Source organism: Stegodyphus dumicola, chromosome 4, assembly GCF_044657685.1.
Source record: "Stegodyphus dumicola isolate Sdum_Otavi_A_Nest chromosome 4, ASM4465768v1".
Taxonomy (NCBI): Eukaryota; Metazoa; Arthropoda; class Arachnida; order Araneae; family Eresidae; genus Stegodyphus; species Stegodyphus dumicola.
The window spans coordinates 84,974,671-84,990,247 of record NC_140771.1 but is presented as its reverse complement, the minus strand read 5'-3'; positions in this window follow the sequence as shown (position 1 = coordinate 84,990,247).

Sequence of the window (15,577 nt, the reverse complement as noted above, 5' to 3'; positions counted from 1 at the left end):
TTAAGAAAGTCCCAACTGTACCGCCATAATTGTTTAAGTGTAGTCTGTCATGAAAACAACAATTTGGTAGTGAAAATAATTTTTGGATCGACAACTGCATTTCACCTTTTAATTGAGGTACTTTTACATTTAAACGTTCAGTCCCTCAAGTCCGAGTGGTTAAGAGCACTGAATGCCCAGAGTTCAACCCGGGTTCAGTGCCTGGTCGAACTGTCAGTATGCAGAGGTCGTGGCTTTAAGTTGATTCATGGAAGTAGAAAATCGTCATGACTGCATGGTTGATTTTCATGGTTTAAACCCTGTCTAACGGCGCTCAGCAGTAGCCGAGTAGTAAGGTCGCTGAACACTTGTACTGTTCGACCTCAGTTCGAATCCAGGCGTACGGACTGGCTGCATAGGGGTTTTCTTTGGTTTTCCGTATGTGCAGCGTGGTTGCGAAATAGCTTTCCTTAAAACGTACTCCACGAATACATGCGTTCACTTGGGGAGAAAGTCGGGGTTTGCTTTACCACATTCTAATTAGCACAGCCAATTTAACATTCATTAGGCTATATATTAATATTCTTTGCAAGCGTTTCACAAACATGCTTCTTGTCGCTCAACTTACAATTAAAATATTATAATAGATTTTGTGTCTTGAAATGCCAGTTATTTTTAATAAAATTTGATCTAAAATTTTGTATTACAGATCTTTCTATTCCAAATGATCAACTGAAAGTAACTCATAACTTAAAGCTAATCTCTACTTAAAACTTCGCCTTAGGTCAGGTGCTAAATCAGATTTTTTATATATTTAAGGAGTTTTGATTGTTCTTAATCGTCTGTTATTTCAAATTTTGCATGATTATTTTTCCTCACAATTAATAAAATGATAGTCTTTAATTATTATTCTGTTTTTACATTGTTTTGAAAACAAATTGTAAATAAAACAAACGCTAAATTAAATTATGCTAGCTTAATATTGTTTTGAATATAAATTATAAATAAAGTAAATTTTTGACTGCTTCAATATTGAAATAACAGCGACGAGAATAGCGTTTTATTCTGGAAAATATTGTCTTTCCTTCAAGACACATATTAAATAAACATTTCATACAGCAAAAACCTATAAACACCTTAAGTTTTGAAACCCTCGCGAAGTTTACAAGCTATATTCGAGGTAAATATAGAAATATTCCAAAGTTACTGGAAATCTGAAATTGTAAGTACGCGCAACTCTCAAAGACGAAAGAAATGTAAAAAATAAGGAGGAATGGTGACAGCAATATTTCATATTTTACCCGAAGAATCATTTCTAGAAGTGATACGGGAAAGGTACTTCAAGAAGGCGAAAATTCGGAATACTTTATGATTAAATATCACGCACTAGCACCCTCTCCTCGCAGTCAATAACGTTCCCAGTCAATCTGTCATTCATCTATCGAAAGCTAGATTTAGGGATTTTTAAGATTTTTATACACTTTTTATTTATTAAAGAGAAAGAATATTATTTATAAATACGAGTAAATACCAGATCTCTATTTCTCAGTGTTTGCATAAACTTTTATTCGAATTATTTTTATGATGTCAGGTTTCTGTAATACGGTGTTACCCCAATGGTGCGTCATTAATCCGTTCCAGATCCTTGGACATAACCAAACATTAAGAAATAAAGAGAAAACAATTAGTCTGTTCATATATCAAAGCCCTATTCTTATTATTATAGCATTAATATTCTGTCACTTTGCAACATGTTTGTAAATTGTCTGTTCCTTCGGTAACCTACCTATTAGGAGCTTCCTTAATAAAGGTACCTCCGCTTTCGGCCTTAGCGCATGATGGCTAGTGCCCGTTGTTAGGAAAAAAAATGCAGAAAATAAAGGTAGGTGTATTATTCTAATTCTAACTCTTATGTAATTATTATAACTATTTACTGTGCTACATAATATATATATGTGAAACATCGTACTTTTGGCGGAAGATGAAAGAATTCACGTTTTAGTCATGACCGAAAAAACTGCTGCGTACATGACTGGACATTATGGCGTAGTGAATGATTGGATGGAATTTTAGAAGAAGCACGACCAGCTTGATAGTTAAACATTCTTTATTCTTGAATGACGAATTTCTTAACATTTAACTGTTAAAAGACTAAGGGGGCTAAACGCGTTCCATAATTTTAGACATGCAATTGCATTTTAAGTAATGGCAAGAAGAGGCGAAAGAGAGAGAGTGTATGCAGTTAGTAGCTATTTATACTAGATAGGTGCATAGTGATTGGTTAATTTTGGGTTTTAGTTCCATGTTTCAAGCAGCGTTATGTAGCATGAAATGATCTAGAATTTGGAAGAACAGATGAATTTAGGGTAGAGTATAAAATCTAGAATAATTAATTTTTAGGTCGTCAATTATTTTTAAAGCAGCCATCGTATTTTGTTATATCTTATATATATATACATATGTAGTAACACTGCGCTATTATTGCGATATGACTGTTGCATTATTGTAAAATGATGACATGGTAGAAGTAAGTTGCAACGGATTGGCGGTGTTTCTCTGCTTCATAACTTGAAGACAACTTTGATTGGGAAGTTAGAACGATGGATGCATAAACCGAAAAACTTGCAGACATGACCTAAATTCCACAAATAATTTTATTTCTGGATAATGCACATTATTACTGTAGGTGCGTTATGCAAACTTCGCCCAATTTTTTACAAATTACATTTCCTTAATGAACAAAAATTAGAAAAGTAAATTCTGCATGGATGCAAGACGACACAAGCGTCTGGAAGCGGAAGGGAAGACAGAAGATTTATGAGGTGCATTTTATATATATGTATATAAAATATTATATGCGCTATAATAATAAATTATATAGTTACGTGTAATTTATCTATATAGTTATGTGTAGTATCTTTATTTTAGTTATGTGTAGTCTACCATACTGCATATATTATAATACTAAAACTATATATAAATACTTTATCCTATATAATACACTAAACTATACAGGGTGCATAGGAAAATCCCTTTAACCGGAAAATTCTTGCGAACGAAACGAGCTACAACTACAGCGACTACGACCGAGCTAATGCAAACGGCAGCAGAGCCCCTAGTCGCGAAATTTGGAAAATAGGCATTAGAAATCGAAAACGAAAAGAGATAGAGCATAATTTCCACTTGAAAAGTTTTAAAGCGTCCGTTAATTAGTATGAAACGACATTTGGTTTACACAAATAAGATAAATTGCCTCCTGTAAACGCAATTGTGTGTAAACGTTTGAAAGGAATAGTCGTAGATATCATTTTTATTGCATAAAATACGTACTTACAGGTACATAAAATACGTAATTGCATATAATTCGTACTTATTGCATAAAATACGTACTTTCATTAAAATACGTACTTCTATTGCATAAAATACGTACATACGTTTAATTGTGTAAAATACGTGCTTATTGCATAAAACACGTGCGTATATGCATGTCAGTACAGTTTGATAACATCACATGCACACACAAAAAAGAAACACGAAAGCAAGTTGTCACACAGTGATAGCAAGTTAATGTTATTGTCTGTGATTGAGATTATAATGAGGTTTGAGATTATGCTGTTTATCTGAAGCGAGAGTTAATAACTTTTAAACTAAAATACTAAATGCATTAGAAATTAAAGTTTTACAGATGTTATAGTACAACGCCACAATCTGCAACTGCGCTACGTTTCCGAAATGTGAAAATGCAAAGCAGAATTGTCGCGCATGAATCGCGGAAATCCTTGGATATAAAGGCGACAATGTATCTTATCCGTGTTAACCAAATGTCGTTTCATACTAATTAATTGATGCTTTAAAACTTTCTGATTAGAAATTTTGCTCTATCTCGTTTCGTTTTTGATTTGCAATGCATATCCTCCAGATTTCGCCACTAGGGACTCTGCTGTCATTTGCATTACGTCGGGCGTAGACGCTTTACCTCACTCGCATAGCTGTAGCTCTCTCCGTTCACAAGAATTTCAGGTTAAAGGGACTTTTCTATGCAAAACTCAGTATATTTATTTATAATACCGTATTTCCTTACGTGTTCCCCCCCTAGCGTTTTAGAACTAGGTTATAAAAATGTTTAAAATATTTCATAATTTTCTCCTTCTGCCTTTGTACGTAGTTTTGCCCTTGATTATTTTTATTTTTATTTAGTGTATTTAGTTTGTATTTATATGTTTTTATTAGCATTTGGGTCATTTTATTTGCCTTCGTATTTATGATTTTAAATGTATTTTAAACAGATTCTTCGTTAAGCTACAGAAATGTGGCAGGTATTCTGGCACTTAAGAAAGTTTCCTAATCCAGCTCCGTTTAGCCTTATCCATTGCTAATATGTACGATCTCCTAAAATTCCAGATGCTCTGTTTACTAAACCCTTTCCCTTCGTTCCTCCGATGCCCCTCTTGGTAACTGCAGTCAAGACTCATTCATGTGGGGTGTCTCTGCGAATTTACAAGTAACTGAGCTGGACCGCGACGTGCTCGTCTCAGTTACAGTCAGATAACCGTAAGATACCGAGTTAATGTTTGTCAGATATTGTAATGTTGATAATACTAAGTTCTTACTAGAATAAAAAAATACCTTAAAGAAATAAGAATGTGATAGTTACTCGCAGGTTATGTATGACTACTTTCCATTTGTTATATTTTTACTGTAACGGTGTTCTTCAGAAATTAAACTGTTTGCATAACTGTCCCTTCTCAATTTTCGGATGATCAAATTAATTAAAATCTCATCTGGATACCACAAGACTTCCTTGTACAGTTTATTAAATTATACGCATTATTGCTGAACCTCATTTAAACTTATTTCCACGAATTATTCTTGCTTAATCTATCGATCCCTCGAGGCAAGTTCAAATTGACATAAAACATTGCAAACTTTGAAATTAAATATAACGGTCCATTTTTATCGTACAGGACTTAAACTTCTTAGATTTTTATTTTTTCATGACGAATATAAAAATTTCCCAAATATAAGTATAATATCTTGGAGACCGCATTTAAAGCTAAATTTCGTGATTTGCCGAATTTTTTTTAAAAACTTGAAATTGGCGAAACATGAATAATACCAGAATTTGAAACAATTCTGTAATTGGAAGTATATGACTACTACCATAGATTGCGAAAATGAAGGTCGGGTAAGGGCTTCAATGGATATATATATACCAATGCAGAGAACCTAGGAACTCATTCCTATTAAGCATGTTAGCTAATTAAATTTTGAGTGAAAAGCAATTTCTGCAGTAAAATTGATATCGCTCGAGTGCATTGGTTCTTAATCCCTTCTATTCACGGAAATGTTTGGCCTAGCTTGAATTGCCGGTTTGGCATCGCCTTATTGCTCGAGTAAAGGACGAAACACCTTCGTATTTATTTCTTAATTATTGTTCATTGAACGGGAGTTGGTTTGTTCCCCTAGGGGGACAGTTACTCGAGCAATATCAATTTTACTGCAGAAATTGCTTTTTTCTCAAATTTTAATTAGCTAAAATGCTTAATATGAACGAGTTCTTTGGTTCTCTGCATTGGTTCTTAATCCCTTCTACTCACGGAAATGTTTGGCCTAGCTTGAATTGCCGGTTTGGCATCGCCACCTTCGTATTTATTTCTTAATTAATGTTCATTGAACGGGAGTTGGTTTGTTCCCCTTGAAAAGTCAACTAATTTCCGATCAATGGCAATGATTACTTGCATTTAATTTAATTACTTGCTTTTAATTTATTCCTTTTGCAATTGAAATTTTGCTATTCATGATTTAATTCAGGTCCCCGTTAAACATTTTTAACAATTTACATTCAAGTTACTTCAAAATATGTTTCGAAATAGAACTTACTAAGTATGGATTCACTCTTTTCAGATAATTCTACTATAATTAATCTTAGGAGATAATATAATCAATATTATTTAGTAAATAAATTATTATTAACTTACTTTGTAGCAATTGCGGAAGTAGTAGAATAACTTGATTTCGCACTAAGTGAATTTAAGATCATACAACATATATATATATATATATATATATATATATAATATATACACAGGGTATCACTGTACCAAGTTTCATAACTTCTAAGAGAGGTAGGATGCAGCTCAACGACTCACATCGGGCAATCCAGAGTCTGAAATGCTTTTCTGACGCTGTAGATGGCATTGAGCAACCAGTCCGAAAGTTCTTACAGGTAAACGTCATTTCGCAAAAGGACGCAGAAATAGTAGGATGAATAATTATACGAACGCGGAGTTAGCCGATATGCATTTGGCATATGAGATTGCAGATTATAGTAGGCCAGCCACACAACACTTGTACGCGGAATATCTTACGATGCGTACACAATGCCATAATTTCTCTGCAAAGCTGCACCGAAAATGTTATGTTAAAAAGTTTCGACTTCAAGGTTAAATAGTTTTACTTCTAGGTACCATGTTATATCTGAAATTCCTATATTGTTAAATGTTAAATATGAAACTACTTGCCGTTAAAGGGAGTGATCGTATAGTGAAACGTGTACAGCATTTTTTGCGTTGTGAAAAAAATGCATTCCGGGACCGCGCCGTGAGAGGATCGAAAACATAAAACATATACAAGATATAAAGGAAAAGTTCATATTAAATATATAAAGAAAACATACTGCAAGAGTTTCCAGATTAAATATCAGTTTATTCAATTACAACACAATAAGAAAAATCTTAACCTCATCTGAGAGTCTGTTCATTTAAATTCATAAAAAAAACTTAAGGTTTGACTGGTGATTTAAAAGAAAGGAAAGGGAAACAATTTATGGCCTGAGAGTTAAATTTTAGATTCGACGTTGTTTTTACTGCTAAGGACGTTTTTGGAAAAACTTGCCTAAAGTTCCAACACACCAAAAAAAATAATACTTATCTTGAGTGGACATCTTGAAGTGGAGGAGAGCTCATATCTTAGCTCTATCCTTACGTCACTTGGCAAATCCGCAAGACAGAGACTCGAACGGCACGACAATAAATTACATCAGCTATACCGTCAAATCTTACGCCTGCTACTGTTTTCCATAGAAGAAAATTATTCCCACTGGAAGCAAGAGAACAGCTTACACCGCACGGCTGTCTGCCCAGACTCTCAGCTCCACCAAGGAAAACGTAGACAATTAAGCTAGGCATTTTAGAGAACGGCTAACGCAGGCTTCCAGTTGACTAAGGTGACATAATTCCTTCTGTTTTCAAGCCGGAGTTCAGAGAACATCGTCCTGACTTTTGCCGATACAGATAGAGACCCAAGTCTCTGTTAATTTTTTTGTTATTCGCTCAACAGTTTTTTTTTCTTCGCATTTTTGAGAAAACCCGCGGCCGGGGAGCATAATTGCCGCTCCCCGCCGGAAGCACTGCTCGATGCCGACTAAATCTTTTCCTTTCTCCGGTCAAGAGTAAGTGTGTCTCGCCTCTTAACCAAACGCGGCCGGGGAGCATATTTGCCGCTCCCCGCCGGAAAACACCTCTCGGAGTCACTTACATTTTGTCCAGCAAGCCCAAAAATCAGCGAGTCAGTCCGAGAGTCAGCCAAAAGTAAGTGTGTCCAACTCAAATTTCCTTCTTGTCCTTCACCAAACGGGCTCCCACTATGGCTTCACTTATCGCCCCCTTAATTATGGCAAAATCTTCGTTTTCAACTCCAGAATGCGGAAATAAGGGTGATCGCGCATGCGCGCCCTTCTTCACTTAGCCAACAACCGGACCCTCAATCGCCAAAAACCTGAATGACTTACATTGAAAGACAAGTAGCAACCTTTGACCTTTCCGTCACGTACTTTCCTCTCTTAAGGTCAACTAACAATGAAAATTCTTTCTCGAACATTCTAAAGCGCGCGAAATCATGACTTGACGAAAATTGCCTCCCTTTCCCTGCTTCTTTCACAATGAATAAAAGTTTGTACAAGATTTACAAATAGAGGAAAATAAATAATACTCTTTTAAACTAAATAATATTCCCAGAAGCATCTGTCTTTCCCCAAAAATTAAAGCCTTAAATTAAATAATTCAGAATCAAAATAAAATTTAAATTTCCATAAATCATAAAATCATTCACCTAATTTTTTTATAACGCTATCAGATAATTTCTCTACATAACAAAAATTAGCTGAAACAGTTCCTTTCAAAAGCTGCCATGAATCAGTCACGATCAGCACGGACCCCGAACATCGAAGATAATGTGCTACACCAGATACAGTGGGCTCAAAGTTTCAGTATGCGAAGGATAGCGCACGCATTCGGTGTTTCCCGTTCCAGTATCTGAAATTTCTCAGAGAAAACGAAATGCATCCTTATCGCGTGCAGCATGTCCAGGCACTCCAATTGGGGGATTATGTACCTCGTATTGCTTTTGCTTAATGGCATCTCTAAAAGTGTGCTACAGATTCTCGTTTCTCTACTAATGTGTTGTCCACTGATGAGGGATCCAAAGGAATGAAATATCACAAGGGAATATAATATTAAACGCACAAAACGCCCAACTCTGAGCGGTAGAGAAGCGTCATGCAACACTACGTCATGCAACGCAGAGTTAGTTTTCGATTAATTAGGGCTGACACTGTGGGGGACCACCACATCGGCCCTTACCTGTTGCCTTTTCGTCTAATCGGTTGTAACTGATGGAGCTTTCTGCAGTAAATCAAGCCACAGCTTTTAGATGACGAACAGATTTCTGCATCGATGCGACACACATTGTGGTTCCAATACGATGGAGCTCCTGCCCATTACAGCCATAACGTTCGCACCCACCTAGACGTCACATTTATCCAATAGTAAATCGGGCGTGGTCACCCAGTACGTTCGATCACCGGACCTATCCTGTCTTGATTTCTTTTTTTGTGGTGGCATATGAAGGCGCTGGTTTATGACTCTCCCGTTGACACGTCGAGGAGCTGATTGCACGAATCGCAGTAGCTACCAGGGAAACTCGAGATATGCCTGGAATATTATGAATAATCGGAATTCCATGCACCGTAGATCTGAGGCGTGCACGATGAATCTTTGAACACTATCTTTGAGGCATGTTCTTTTGTTCATGTAAATTTATTATTTATACAAATATTAACTTACCTAGCCTATTTTAATTTCTGATGTTATTATGTATACCAGCGCGTCAGGAAAGTATTTCCTACCCTGCATTGCTATATGATTCCGCATCATCGGGGTGCACCTCTGCTAGATGTTCTGAAAAGTAGTACTGGAACACCCTGTATATATATATATATATATATATATGTATTTATATCCATGTCATACATATATATATATATATATATGCACGTATGTATGCATACACACACATATATATTGTACGCATGTATGTATGTATTCATGTACGTGATGATTTATTTAATTATAGATAACGTGATCTTAGATGAGGTAAGGGGTGAGCCACAATATATGGTAATGTAAAAATTTTAGAATTATTAATAAACACTAGACAAGGGCGGACGTAGGCAGAACCGATTAAACGTAATGGTAGAGGAATGGTGCCCACGTTCTCCGTTACTACTACTACTATTCTGCAATCTAGGCAGCAGATTTCTCGGTCATGTAAAAAGTGATAGGTTTCAAAACTATATCGGCGCAACAAAAATTACTACATATTTATATATACTTTTGATGCTGCCAATTGTTACAAAAAAAAAAAAAAAAAAGAGAGATCCACAACTAGATGTTATAGCAGTCCCATATACAAAATATCAACTTTCTACAGCCATTCGTATGCACATTTCTACATACATACGTATGCACGGACGTCACAAAAAAAAAATTACTTTTAAATCTCTTTTAAATCCATTTTATAATCCGTTAACTCCACGGCCCATATATTATTTTCTCCTCGTTTTTTCTGTTATAAAATTATTACTTGGACTCACTAAAACTATATTTTTTCTTTTCTGTAACAAGCATTTTAGACGACTAGAAAATTATACAAAGTCCAAAATTACTCACTTTGGGATAAATCAGATTTACTGTAAACATTATCAGATTAAAAGCGTTAAGTATCTGTAACGGTATGAAGAGAGCAGGAAGAAAGATAATTTAACACGGATGCCGAAACACCCCCTTCCGATAATAATCTGTCTAGATGACGAAAACTTATTTCATTAAGAATGCAGTATCAATCGGGAGAGGGATGAAATTTGCCGTGCTGTTTGTCACAGACGACTACTCCGAAGCAGAACTATGCGCCATGGGGGTGGGACTCGTTATAACACGAGCGTTAACGATCTGCGAGATAATTACGAACATTTCACGCTTTTGTGATTTTAGGTCTTAATTAAGGTCACTCATCTAAATCATTTACAATTTTCATATTACGGCGTAATTACATGATATCGCACAATCCTCCTGGTTCACTAACAGTCAGGTGACAAGCGCTCAAGTTTATTAAGTCCTGCTTTGGCCTTCATAAACTATGAAAATTTTAAAATACCGCAATGTATTCCATGATAATCTTTAATTACAGTTTTCTCTAGGCAATTAAAATAAAAAAATACTATTTTTTAGAAATGGTAAGTTATTTTTCCAAACATAAATTGTACATGCAAGAAATATATGTTGTAAAGAATACATTTTGCAAGTTTTCACTTTTTGAATCCAAATGAAATGAACGAAGATGTGTAATTGTAAGCAGCACTATTTAGTGCTTTTCACTTTTGCCATTCAAAATGTTCAAGACTAATTTACAGACAAAACGCTACTCATATTTTGAGGCATTTCTCCCGCCTCCTTAGCCTGCCTTCATGGTGTGGTGGTCTGGAAGCTCTGCGCGTATTCCAGAGGCCCATGGTTCGATTCCCGGCGAAGGTGTTGCTCATTTTTTAATCTCTCTTGCTTCCAACAAATCCTAATGTCTCTACAATATTATCTAAAATCTGTCATTGTAACTAGAACAGATGCTTTTGTATGAAGAATAATCTTTAAAAAAGGTCTGCTGATTAATGTTTTTAAACCATGTTAAGTCATGTGTTGTAAATTAGTGTTCTTATATCGGAGGGACACACCCAGCCGCCTAAGCAATTTTACGCTGTCCGCGTCACATTTCCCGTATGTTAATTACCATTATTATGACACTGATTATTACGGTAATTATCTGAAGGAAAGCCTAAGATTTTAATGATTTTAAATCCAATTTTACACTGTTTTTATTGCCATCAAAAACAAAGATTAATATCGTTTCAGTAAATCTTTAGGTGGAACTAACTTCTATACACTCAGACATAAATCATATTCAAAGATTTAAAGATGCCAATTTGATTAATCTTTTTCGCTTTTCTCAAAAGATTAAGTTACGAATTTTTGCACTAAGAATGATCGCTACTTTTTCTGAATAGCCTTTTTTCCGCAGTTTAAAGTTAGTAGTTAGTAAGTCCAAAAAAAAAAAAAAAAAATCCTGATGTAGTTTGGGGAATTTTTCTCCAAGATTACAAACTTTATCAGACTCAAAACGCCATGAGGTGTTGCAACTGAAAGTTAAAAAGCAGTAAGAAATGCAGAAATTTATAATTATTTAAAAACAAATAAATATATGCATTTTTCTGTATGAGTCAAGAAAAATTTAATGTATTAAAAGGTCATCATTTATTCTCAGTTTCCTCCCATTAGAAAAGTTTTCTCAATTCCCATATTTTTAGTTTCAGTTGTTAATTTAATATACTGTAATTATTTAGTGTAAATATCAAGCTGAAAATTTAACATTTAGCGATGGACTTGAATTGCGAACAGAAATTTCTTGCAGGTACCAATCTCTAAGAAAATAAATATAAATTGGATTTTTTCCCTTTTGCTTCATTGTTATTACAATTCGTGTTAACTTTTGATAGATATTTAGTAAATAAAATTTCCAATTTATTTAATTTTTTTTTATTAAATGAAGCCTTTTCTTTCAGCTGCTCTGAGGTCTTGCATAAGGCAAGCATGCAAAAACTCAGGTGTTTAGGGTTGTTAAAAAATAACGCTATTGTTTGCTGTTATTAGCTGCCTAAAATAGTTATCGTAAAACGGAAAAATTCATAATTTTAAATAGTCCAGTAACTGCCATTTCATACCATTATTTAATATTTCTCATGAGATGCATTCCACAAGAGAAAAGGAAGGGTGACTTTGTTTGTTATCTATACATAAGTCACGTGATGTGACTTATGTATAGATAACAAACAAAGTAATCTAATTATTCTAATTATTTGTTTAATCATCTAATTATTTGTTTAATCATCTAATTATTTGTTTGCATTAAGTGTACATAAGTAACGTGATCTCTGAGGTCATCGGAATGCATTTCATTGTACAACTCGCGATTTAGATGCATCTTTATTGAAAGCAGCAGAATTAAAATGAAGAACAATATTCTTAAGAACTGTGTTTATTGAGTATTCGCTTGGTTTATTAACTATCAGACGCTTTACTGGACGCAACAAGCTAGCGCGAAGATGATGAAAAATTTTCAGCTAAATATTTACATGCTTCCGAAGTCTGAAGCACTAGAGATAAAACTGGTTTATCTCGAACAGCGTTGCCACATCTAGCTTTCAAATTGTAATCAAAAAGTTATTAAATTCGTACAAAAATTGAAATAAATTCATCCGAAAGAAAAACTGGAATAATATCTAAAACTCCACAGTGTCAGTAAAATGGGCTCATAAGCCAGAAAATGAATATAAATCGCACCTGAAAATTTTCTGTTCCCACTTTCCTGTTTGTACTTATGGTATCGATGGCAACGTCTCAACTGATGCACTTTTCGTAAAAGTTTTCTACTATATTCAAACTGACATTTCTCGAATACTTTTACTTGCGATGAGAAAAATTTTTACGAATAAAGATTGAGGTTATTTTAAAGTAAGAATTCCTGCGCAAATACAAGTTTGTTGCCTATTTTGTATTTGGAGTACAGTTCACTCTGTTTCGCCATTTCTATTGATTGTGACTGCATGTGAAACAGTTCAATATTAGAAATGTAAACGCATATGCAACTGCGTTGGTCTTAAATGTATTATATGTTTTCAGTTATGTTTCTCATAATGATACATGGAAAATATCAGTAGGATACATAATATCTTAGAATTCATTTTTAAATGTTTTTATAGGAGGGAAATTTATAGAAGAGTAGCAACATTTTATAATACATAAACTTTCACTCGAAATAATCATATTTATATGAATATATAATTTTCGATGCATTTGGTTTTGAAGTTAAACATACACCATGTTTTCTGGAACACAAACTGTTAATTCGCTAAAATGCGAAAATATTTATTCTCAGTAGTTATGCTAAGAATGTTTACAATTTTGCAAACAAATAAAGTTCAACAAAAATAATTATTTCACCGGTTTTATAAATATGAAAGATTAATACTCGAAATTTACATAACGTATCCACCGCTTCTTGATCAAGATATTCATGATAAAGTTTGAAAACCGTTAATAATCTAACTAATCAACAAATTACATGAATTATTCTGTTAAAGAATTGTTTTATTTTCCTGCTCCTGCGTAATGAAAGAAACTCTTTAATGCTGTGGTAACCGGTAGAAGTTTGCGCTGATGACTTTATGTAAGGATCAGTACAATTGTTGAGGTTGCGTATTACATACTTCATTTTTGAACACAAAATATATTTATTACAAATTTATGAGAAGCTCTATTACAATATGTAATAACATAGAAAACATAGAACAATTGCTGTAGGTAAGGTTATGTTTGGTTGGTAAGGCTATATTTTCGTTATGTGCGGATCTTGCTAACGGCTAGTCTCTCTAGTCCAGGGTTCCAGAGCATTCTGGCGTGCTGTTCCGTTGGAAACAATCTGCAGACTGAATTAGTGACGCCTCCTTAATTTTTCATTTGAATTTTACATCCTCTGATTCGTTGCGTCTGGTACGATATCAGAGGAAAAACAAGGGCATCGGTTCGTCAGCCTTCCTGAAATCGAGAGGCTCTGACGACAGACACAGTGGAGAAGGCTAAAATCTTTTGACACCTGTCGTGAAGTTATGTTTTTTGTACTGTCAACCGGAACGAATTATTGCATCTGAGATGTCAGACCATGTCATCTCACACATCGCAATAGCTTGAAAACAGAGACTTGTGGGGGACAGCACACACGATTTTCTCATCTCTGTGTGGTCCGACGCAATGCCATACGTTTATCCATATTAGCAAAAATACATGGGAGCAACATATAATATGTTGTTTCGAAGAATATAAAAGGCTAACTGAAATTAAAACTTTAGTAAGTAAGATACTAAAACAGGAAAGGTTTGGATTATATTTTGATTTAGTTTTTCATTAAAGTTTGGCTTCAATAAAGCACCACTTCCAGTTCTCCATTCAAAATCATTAAGTGCTTCAAACACCACTTCCTGTCAAATCAGCTCTTTATATCAATGCAGAAAGCTTAAATACGAAAATAGAAAATTTTGGAAGTGTGATATAAAAATCATCGAATGTGTGGACGAAACAATCGCCTTAACACATACACTCTGATGGACAGAATTATAAATATACTAGTAAAAACATATTGTGGGGATCCTAATTTGGGCTTATTCACTGAAAACTGACTATCGAATTTTTGTACCGAAAACATTACTTGTTTTACCTATATAGATTATAAAAATAGGAGCTATATATTAAAATATATAAAAACAGGGAAGTAAAAGTAATAGCATTTGATCGGTTGCTGGACGAAAAGAATTGCAGAATTCAGTAGACGCCCTTAGCAGTGACATAAATATAAACAAACTTAAAAATAAATTATGCGTTGATAAAATGAACTATAATAGATGATATAATTTCGCAGATATCTATTGTTGCTAGCATTATAGCGAAGTTATATGTTTGCGTTTGTGACTATCTGCTTGGAACGCCATATGATGGTGCTTACATTTGCCTAAATAAATCAATCATTAAAGTTTAAGTACTACCAGTCAGTAGCCGAATGGTTAAGAGCTGCTGAATATATATAGTTCATCCCGAGTTGGAACTCAGACGAACGGGAAGACTGCATGGTTAGGTTTTGTGATTTTTCTGATGTGTAACGAGAACAGGAACTAATTTCCGTTACAAAGACTACTACGGAGGCAGTTGTTGACAAAAGACGGAGACATGATTTCCCTACCAAGAGGTTAGGTGTTTTGCATATCTAGCATAAAACAACATTGTAAAATAATTGTAGTTGTTGTGGCTCAGGACAAAATTACATAGTTTAGGTAATTATTACATTATTTCAGATACTCAAATTAAATTTCCAGCAGAACATACACTTAGAAAAGTAGACATTACAGAAATTTACAAATGTATATTAAGCGACAACCAAATACAGAAGTAGACATTTTTTAGTGATGTCTGTACGTACATACGTAGGTACGTATCTCACATAACTCAAAAACGAGTAGCCTCAGAACGTTGAAATTTTGTATTCAGAACTGCTATAACACGCAGTTATGCATCTCTCGTTTTGGTATATATATATATATATATATATATATATATATATATATATATATATATATATATATATATATATATTTACTAAATAATAT